The sequence below is a fragment of the Prionailurus viverrinus genome, chromosome A2 (assembly GCF_022837055.1).
Source record: "Prionailurus viverrinus isolate Anna chromosome A2, UM_Priviv_1.0, whole genome shotgun sequence".
Taxonomy (NCBI): Eukaryota; Metazoa; Chordata; class Mammalia; order Carnivora; family Felidae; genus Prionailurus; species Prionailurus viverrinus.
Genome location: NC_062562.1, coordinates 41,477,723 through 41,488,034, shown reverse-complemented (window position 1 = coordinate 41,488,034; position 10,312 = coordinate 41,477,723). Strand labels below are relative to the sequence as shown.

The window sequence follows — 10,312 nt, the reverse complement described above, 5'->3', positions numbered from 1 at the left end:
ATCAGATTGAATGAGTAATCCAAACTCTCCCAATGAAGAAAAGTCCAGGACCAAATGCCATCAATGGTGATCTCTACCCAACATTTATAATATCAGCACTTCTCAAACTCTTTTAAATAACTTAAGAGGAAGGAATACTTCCAAACTCATTTTCTGAGGAATCATTAACCCAATACCAAAGCAAGACAAGAACACCACAAGAAAAGAAATTGATAGGTCGACATCCTTGATGACCATAGGTGCAAAACTCCTCAACAAAATATTGGCAAACTGAATTCAACAATACATGTAAAAGATCATACACCATGATCAAGTGGGATTTATTCTAGGAAGTAAGGATGGTTCAACATCCACAAATCAACCAAAGTGATACACCACATTAACAAAATAAAGGATAAAAATCATATGATCATTTCAGTAAATGCAAACAAATCATTCAACAAAATTCAGCACTCCTTAATGAAAAAAAACTCTCAAGAAACTAGGTATAAAGGGAATTTACTCAACATAATAAAGGTCATACATGATAAACCCACCACTAACATCATAGCTGATAATAAAAAGCTGAAAGTTTTTCCTCTAAGATCAGGAACAAGACAATAGTGTCCACTCTCCTGACTTTTATTTAACACAATATTGGAAGTAGCTAGGGCAATTAGATAAGAAAGAAAAACCAAAACAAATAAAAGGCAGCCAAATAGGAAAGGAAGAAATAAAACTCTCTATTTACATGTGGCATGATATTGTATACAGAATACCCTAAAGAATCCACCAGAAACTGTTAGAATTAATAATTTCAATAAAGTTGCAGGAAACAAAATCAACACACAAAAATCAATTGCATTTCTACACACTGATAATGAACTATCAGAAAGAGAAATCAAGAAAACAATCCCACGTACAAGAGCACCAAAATTAATGAAATATTTAGGAATCCTTAACCAAAGAAGTTAAAGATTTGCACAATGAAAACCATAAAAGACTGATGAAAGAAATTAAGAAGACACAAATAACTGGAAAGGTATGCCGTGTTCACAAACTGGAAGAATTAATACTGCTAAAATGTCCATTTTACCCAGAGTAATCTAAAGAATCAGTGCAGGCCCTATCAAAATTCTAATGGTATTTTTCACAGAAATAGAAAAAAAAATCTAAAAATTGTATAGAAACCCAAAATACAGCAAAAAGCCAAAGAAATCTTGAGAAAAAAAAAAGCTAGAGGCAACACATTTCCTGACTTTAAATTATATTACAATGCTTTAGTAATCAAACCAATATGGTATTGACATAAAGACAGACACAGAAATGGATAAGACAATGGAAATTCCAGAAATAAATGAAAATGTGGTCAATTATTTTTTTAACAAGGAATCTAAGAATATAAAGTGAGGAAAGGATAGTCTGTTGGGCAAAAATAAACTCAAAATGAACTAAAGATCTAAATGTGAGACCTGAAACCATAAAAGTCCTAGAAGAGAGAAGAGGCAGTAATTTCTCTGACATCAGCCATAGTAACATTTTTCTAGATATGTCTCCTGAGGCAAGGGAAACAAAAACAAAAATAAACTATTGGGACTACATGAAAATAAAAAAAAGCTTTTGTACAATGAAGGAAACAATCAACAAAACTAAAAGGCAACTTATGGAATGGGAGAATATATTTGCAAATCACATATCCAATAAAGGGTTAGTATCCAAAATGTATAAAGAACTTATACAACTCAACACCCCCAAAATAAATAATCTAATTAAAAATGGGCAGAAGACACGAACAAACATTTCTCCAAAGAAAACCTACAGATGGCCAACAGACACATGAAAAGATGGTTAGCCTCACTTATTATCAGAGAAATGCAAATCAAAACCACAATGAGATATCACCTCATACCTATTAAAATGGCTAAAATCGTGCTCGCTTCGGCAGCACATATACTAAAATTGGAACGATACAGAGAAGATTAGCATGGCCCCTGTGCAAGGATGACACGCAAATTCGTGAAGCGTTCCATATTTTTAAATGAAATATGGCCTTTTGTAGCAACGTGGATGGAACTGGAGAGTGTGATGCTAAGTGAAAGAAGCCATACAGAGAAAGACAGATACCATATGGTTTCACTCTTATGTGGATCCTGAGAAACTTAACAGGAACCCATGGGGGAGGGGAAGGAAAAAAAAAAAAGAGGTTAGAATGGGAGAGAGCCAAAGCATAAGAGACTGTTAAAAACTGAGAACAAACTGAGGGTTGATGGGGGGTGGGAGGGAGGAGAGGGTGGGTGATGGGTATTGAGGAGGGCACCTTTTGGGATGAGCACTGGGTGTTGTATGGAAACCAATTTGTCAATAAATTTCATAAAAAAAAATAAAGTACATGCTTCCCCCCCAAAAAATAAAATAAAAATAAAATAAAATGGCTAAAATCAAAAATACAAAAAAACAACAGGTGTCAGTGAGGATGTGGAGAAAAAGGAACCTTCTTGCACTCTTGGTTGCAAACTGGTGCAACCACTGTGGAAAATAATATGGAGGTTTCTCAAGAAGTTAAAAATAGAACTACCCTAAGGTCCAGTAATCACACTAATGGGTATTTGCTCCCAAATACAAAATCTACAAAAACGTTAATTCAATGTTTATAGCAACATTATTTACAATGGCCAAATTATGGAAACAGCCCAAGTGTCCATTGACTGATGAATGGATAAATAAGTTGTGGTGTGTGTATACACACACACACACACACACACACACACACACACGTACATATAATGGAATATTATTCAGCCATAAAAATGAAATCTTATCATTTGCCACAAAATAGATGGACCTAGAGAATATAATGCTAAGTGAAATAAGTTAGAGAGAGAAAAATACCATATTATTTTACTCATGTGTAATTTAAGACAGAAAACACATGAGCAAAGGAAAAAAATGAAAGAGAGGAAGACAAACCAAGAAACAGACTCTTACTATATAGAACAAACTGATGGGTACCAGAAGGGAGGTAGGTGGACAGATGCTTGAAATAGGTGATTCGGATTAAGAACTGAACTTGTCCTGATGAGCACCCGGTCATGAATGGAATTGTTGAATCACTATATTGTACATCTGCAACCAATATAACACTGTTTATTAACTATACTGTAATTAAAATTTTAAATTTTGTTCATTAATACAATAAATTTTAACAGAATAAATGGTATTGTGAAACTGGACTGCCACATGCAAATGAATGAAACTGGATTCCTACATACACCAGACAATAAATAAACTCAAAATGGATTAAAGAGTTGAACACAAGACCTGAAAATGTACAAGTCCTGGAAGAAAATACAGGGGGCAAGCTCTGTGACGCTGGTCTTGGCAATGATTTCTTTCGGATTTGACATGGAAAGCAATGCCAACAAAAGCAACAGAAAACAAGTGGAACCACATCAAACTGAAAGGCTTCTGGCCAGGCAAGGAAACCATCAACAAAATGAAAAGGCAACCTACCAAATGAGAGAAAATATTTGCAAACCACATATCCAATGAAGGATTAATATCCAAAATATACAAGGAACTCATTCAACTTAATAGGAAAAAAAATCCCAAGTTTTAAAATGGGCAAAAATCCTAAATAAACATTTTTTTTTCCCCAAAGAAAACATACCAAAGGCTAACAGGTACATAAAAATGTGCTCAACATTACTAATCACCAGGGAAATGAAAATCAAAACCACAATGAGATATCACCTTACACCTGTTAGAATAACTGTATCAAAAAGGTAAGAGATAAATGCTGGAAAGGATGCAGAAGGATGTGGGGCAAAAAAAGGTACCTCTGTGCACCACTGGTGGGAATTTACCCTGGAATACTCACAATGGAAAACAGTATGAAAGTTCCTCACAAAATTAAAAACAGAGCTACTATATGATCTATCAATTCTACTCACAGGTATATACCCAAAGGAAATGAAAGCAGTATCTGGTAGAAGCAGCTGTATTCCCATATTCAATGCAACATTATTCACAATAGTCAAGGTATGGAAACTACCTAAGTCTCCACTGACAGATGAATTGATAAAAAATATATATACATATGATATAATACTATTGAGCCTTAAAAAAGAAAGAAATCCTGTCATTTGCAACAACATGGATCAGCCCGGAAGGCATTATGTTAAGTGAGATAAGCCAGACCAAGAAATACCACATATCAGTCAAACTCCTAGAAACAGAACCGAAAAGCAGTTGCCAGGGACTGGGTGGTGGGGGAAACAGGGAAAGTTTGGTAAAAGGGTACAAGCCTTCAGCGATAAGATGAACAAGGTCTGAAGATTTAATATGTAACATTGTGAATATAGTGATAACAGTGTATTGTATAATTGAAATTTGCTGAAAGAACTTAAATGTTCTCATCACTCCCTCCCCCTAAAAAAATTTAAAAACAATAAATTAAAATTAAATTTTAAAAAAGGTAAATAGGCCAGATGATAGATGTGTTAGTACACTGGATGAGGGGAATCCTTTCACAATGTATAATTAAATCAAAACTTTACATTGTACTACTTAAATAGCTTAAATTTTGTAAATTATGTATCAATAAACTTGAAAAATAAAATAAAAGTGAAATGTTTTGCTGTAATAGTTATGAGTTAACACTACAAAAGATTGGAGATGTCAGGGTTAATATGTGGGTTTTAGGTGAAACCAATATTCTGTGTCCTCAGAACAATCTCTAGACTTGCCTCTTTGTTCTTATTTTCCTGGGCTTTTCGAGCACCAAGCTCATTACTATTAGAGAAGAAAGATCCTTTCTTCTTTTTATAATTCTTATGTATGATTTTCTCCTTGGTGAGCCCTTTGGTAATGTCCCCGTAAATTTTTACTGGAGGAGTTAGAGTGGAATTTTCTTGTGAATAAAGATACAGTTGCAGGATCTGCACTAGAATTTTTGGATTTCCTCATCCCTGTTTACATATATATAACATATTTACTGTTTTTCAGGCCCATTTACCTTGGTTTGACTAGTAGAAATTTCTATTACCTATTTTTCTTCAAATATGGATTTAAGTCTTATAAATACAGTTTACTCAGAAACTAAAATATTAATTTGATTTCACCAGGATATACTTCATTATTTCCTCTCAAGTTTATTATCTTTCTCAATTTTGTCTATAAATGAAAGTTTAGATCATCTCAGATTGGCTATTTTACTACCAATTTTAGTTTTGCTTTAACACAGAAAGAGATCTCAGAGGTTTTTGGGGGGTTTGTTAATTATTTTATTTTTTTGAGCACACTTGACACACTATATTATCTTACTGTCAGGTGCAAGGATCTCAAAGTTTTTAAACAGGCTTTTATCATCCAGACCTCTAAGATTTTAGGACCAGAATACAAAGTAGAAGCCCAACTATGTCTAAGGGAAAAATAAAACTTTGAGGAAAAGAACTGAATTTTAATTTTTTAAAAATCTGTAATTAACTCTCAATTTTAATGATCTATTTGTTTCTTATCCTTTCATTATTAGTTGAAAATCAACTGTATTAATGAATCAAAACCTGTATACAAATTCAGTTGCATTTTTAAAAACCTAATAAAGCCCATTAGGGGTAATAAAGATTTTTAACTCTAGCCAGGCTAGAGGCAGGCATTTTTTAAAGTTTTATTTCTCGGGCTCCTGGGTGGCTCAGTTGGTTGAGTGCCAGACTTCAGCTCAGGTCATGATCTCACAGTTCGTGGGTTTGAGACCCACCTCAGGTTCTGTGCTGAAAGCTTAGAGCCTCTGGAGCCTGCTTCAAATTCTGTGTCTCCCACTCTCTCTCTGACTCCCCCCGCCACTTGCACTCTGTCTCTCTCTCTCTTTCTCAAAAATAAACATTTAAAAAAGAGTAAAAAATAAATAAAACATAAAAGTTTTATTTCTTAAAATAATACTTAGCACATAGTACGTATTTAACAACCTTATATTTGATTAAGGTGAAATAATGAAAAGGATTTATAATCTTTGTTATTCTAGCTAAATTATGCACATATTAAATAGGAATATTCATGAATACATTTAAAAATGAATACCCACAAATTATTCTTCAAATTATTATTAATATTTACCACGCTACCATGAACAAATATATTAAATGTTCATCTTATAATTCAATTGGAATATCAAGAAAAAGACTATTTTAGAAAATCAAACTAGTGAGGTCACAAAAATATTTTTTCTATTTGCACATTATCCACTTAACATGTTAATATGGAAATGAAAAATTGGTTTACTTTATGAATTTATTATTTTGTTTTAGTAAAATAGGGAAGTTTAATCTATTTACATAAACTAATTAAAACTGCTTAAACACATTTGTTGTGAAATTAACATTCTTTACTAACGTACTTATATGAAGACGGTACTCCTGTTATATGTTCCTTCTTTTCCTCTCATTCACCCCTAACCACCATTCAAATAATAGCAAATCTCATGTGTTTCAATGGCAGGTAGCATTTTATCCCCCTAATTCTTGAAGACAGACGTTAACTATTTTTGATTTTCTAAATGACAAAGTTGCTTGAGAAAAACTGAAATCCTTATTTAAGAAGAGATAGGTTCAAATCTTTATTCCAACTTTTTCTAGCTATGTCCCCTTGACTGAGTTATACACCATCTCAGAACTTTCATTTGACTTCTCTTTATAAATAAGGATCCTAATATTTACCTTGCAGGCCTGCTGGGAGAGTATAATCAACACAATCATCATTACTCTGGCGTTGGAAAGGTTTGGCTCTGGTCTTCATTTTCAAAATCCTGTGACAGCTACAAACATCAGGAACAGTAACTGATTAATAAAAGATACTTTAAATGTTATAAATCTTCCAGATAAGCTAAATGTTTTTAATAATGATGGTACACAACTTAAATTTAAAATCATGAGTAAGTGGGGTACAATTGGATAGCTTTCAATACTAGTCCAAAATAGCAGACTGCTTCTCTGAAAGTTTACTGAAATGTGGCAAATCAAGGTGGATAGTAACAGTTTTTTTTTTAAGAGCATGAAAGAATTAGTGATATCCTGGTTCTGAGAATATATTTCCATTTATTAAAATATAAATGTTACTTATTAATATGCTGGGTAATTATCAATAAGAATACCACTGAAGTAATACTGAGAGATAAGGGACCATTTTATCATAAAGGACGGAGCTTGATATCATGGAAAATATATAGGTTTTGAAATCAGAAGGAAGTATATTCAAGTCCAAATCTCCACTAACAGGAAAGAGCTTCAGTTCTGACTCGTAGTTTCCTCATCACTGATAAAGGGTTAATGAAATTTCTCTGTCAGAGTTGTTGTGATGATAAGAAATAATACTTATGAAGATCCTAGGATGCAGTTTGGTACCTAACAGGCCCTCAATCCGTGATTATGGTTCCTATAATGAGAATGTGTTCTCTTTTTATAAGCATCCCCATAAAAAATTTAAGCAGAGATTTTGACAAGTATCTATCATGCATTCATTAGATTCATTCATTCATCCATTCATTCATTCATTCATTACAATATTCAAGGCAGTATCAAGGCAGTGGGGACAATGAAGTGAAGGAAATCAACAGAAGTAACTACAATGCAAAGCAAAGAGATGAGTTACTGAAGAAGAGATAGTTGCCAGAATGTGAGCAAAGGGAACTGTTTTAGCAAAGACCACAGAGGAGCTAGACTTTAAGATTGGTCATGGAAGTCGAACACCATTCCTAAAATTTGGGAAGTTGTAGAAAGAATTTATACTACAGAACCAAGAGTAAGTTCCACATATAACCTAAATATAGTTCTGAGCCTCATGTGACCCATTCTTCAAGCAAACAGACTCCAATAACAATTAAGAAAGTAATTCCAATCTTGTAATTGGATCTCTCAGAGAACATCAAAGGGTACACAATTTAAAACCTACTTCTGCCATTCTTTTCATTCTGTGTTGTTTTTTCCCCCTTCTGCTTCTTCTGAAGCATCTCTTCATGTTTCTTCTTCTCTATATGGCATCAAAATACACTTGATCCCAAGAGATCTTTCCTTTTCCATTTTTTTGCCGTATTCCTCTTTATTCTTATCTCTTGTAAGAGTTACTCTTGACACAATTCAAATTCCCTATTCTGATTTTCTCTCCACTGATTACCATCATGTGCATAAAAAGGAGCAAGAACTAGGGCAGGGGTTCATTTCCAAGGGATTCAGGGAGAGGACTGTATTTCAACATAATTGGTTTCTCTTATAATTTTTTTGCATTTTGTTTCACACATTCACAGACATCATTTTGAGAAACAATCCATAGGTTTCTCTAGGTTGCCAAACAAGCTCATGGCACAATACAAGTTTAGGAACCCTTGAAACTAGGGAAAAGGAAGAGGCAAATGAAAATGGCAGCAAATATTTACTCATTCAAATTTTTGTCCATATTTCACTTGAAGGCACCTGTACTTCGGTGGAAAGCAGTAAGCAGTCAACGTGGCCAAAACTTATCATGAGGACAGGAAGCGAAGGGAGATGAGACATGGATTTCTATGCGAACAGAAACAGAAATGACACACAAAACAGCCACTATCCTGTGCATAAATAGCAGCAGTCTCTTTATAAAAACATAAAGGACTCATTCTCTGTATTTTTCTTTCTATGCTGTTAGATTATCCTGCCACTTCCCTCATTAGTTTTCCCAAAATTATCCATAGCCCAAATCTAGCAAAGAAATAGTCAAACTTACTAAAACTTCTGATTTCAAAGGAGATTAGTTGCTACCTCAAATTAAACGGAAATCAGCTGTCACAGTTCAAATATTTCACAGCAGCTACCCAGCCGTCTAATTCCCATCCTGTCTCCCCTTATACCCTCCACACCTCTTCTAATACCTTAACTAGATATCTTCAAGGGAGTAGATTTCTGAAAGACATTCCTGTCAGCTTTTAGTGTTGCTGAAAAAAATCAACCCACCTGCCACTAGCCATGTGACAATTTATATAGTGTTGCCAGGCCCATAATGGTTCAGAGTATCTGTGAATATATTATTTTTGACAGGTTCCTCTCCCAATTAAGGACCACACAGAACTCTCCATTCACAGTCAAAATTCCCAGAAGTGTTATCCCTTGGGCAGCTAAGCAGTTTTACAGGTAGAAAAAAAAAATAAAGGCTGTGGGTTTTCAGGGGGATGTGGGAAGGGGCATGAATCAGCCAGCAGCTCATTCTTTTACATTAGTGGGCAAGGCTTCAGGGGCAGCGCTGACTGCCAATTTGTAGGATGTTAAGTCACCTTCTGCCATCAGCTCTGTGGCAACGACAAAACTATCCCATAATACCCAAACTTTTGCTTTTGTGGAAGCAGCAGAATCCCAATTATTCTCACAAATACGAGACTCAGAACAGACAAAACCACATTTTAAGTTTTTCTCTTGAGGATACATTGAATATGGTGGCACCTTTTAAGTAATGACCACGTGAAAGATGAAGTGACTGTATAAAAATACAGGGATGTCATAAATAAATTTAAATCAGTTCTTGTGGTTTACAGTCAGTGGTCAATGAAAAGTGGTTTTCTTTTGCAATTTAACACTCCAGGGCACCTGGATGATTCAGCTGGTTAAGCATCCTACTTTGACTCAGGTCATGATCTCACGGTTTCTGGGTTTGAGCCCTGCATTGGGCTCTGTGCTGGTAGCAGTGGGTTTGGGCCCTGCTTGGCATCCTCTATCTCCCTGTCTCTCTGCCCCTCCTCACATTCTCCCTTTGTCTCTCAAAAATAAATATTTAACACTCCTGATAACTTCAAAATGTATGAATAATGTTGCAGACCAATGATATACTAGCTGACATGTATTCTATTGCCCACAACTAAATGCATTGAGGGCTTAGTACGTATAAAGCACTTTATATATGTATTAATACATTTAATTTCCACCCCCTAATCTTTTTTATTTAGTCTTCATAAAGACTGTCATTTTAAAAGAGAAGGTAAGTTATTTGCTGAACTCGTATTAGGGACAGCCTGCATTGGATTCCAGGCAGTGAGAATCCCCAGAGCCCATTTGCAATTTTTGATGTTGTGCAGGACCCCACATATGAAAGGGCCCCCTGTTTACACTAATGCTACCTTGTAATTGTCTTCAGTAATAACAGCAATTTTTGTTGACTAACTATACTAGGGTAGATCAAATACATGGAGTTGCTATTGTTAGGTATTCAGAACTAAGATGCTCAGAAAATTCAGCCGGCTAGCCCCACCATCAATCACCACCACATAACCTATGGATTATCTAGCAGATGCAGTTATGATTCCAGGCCCTTCAACAGACTAAGT

General features: G+C 34.8%; 1 non-coding gene across 1 annotated transcript; it reads left to right on the top strand.

Annotated features, from left to right (window-relative positions):
• The first annotated feature begins 1,908 nt into the window (after positions 1–1,908).
• LOC125161441 (U6 spliceosomal RNA) lies at positions 1,909–2,015 on the top strand. Its single transcript, XR_007150628.1, has one exon. It is a non-coding gene; the product is annotated as a U6 spliceosomal RNA (small nuclear RNA).
• Positions 2,016–10,312: the final 8,297 nt, after the last annotated feature.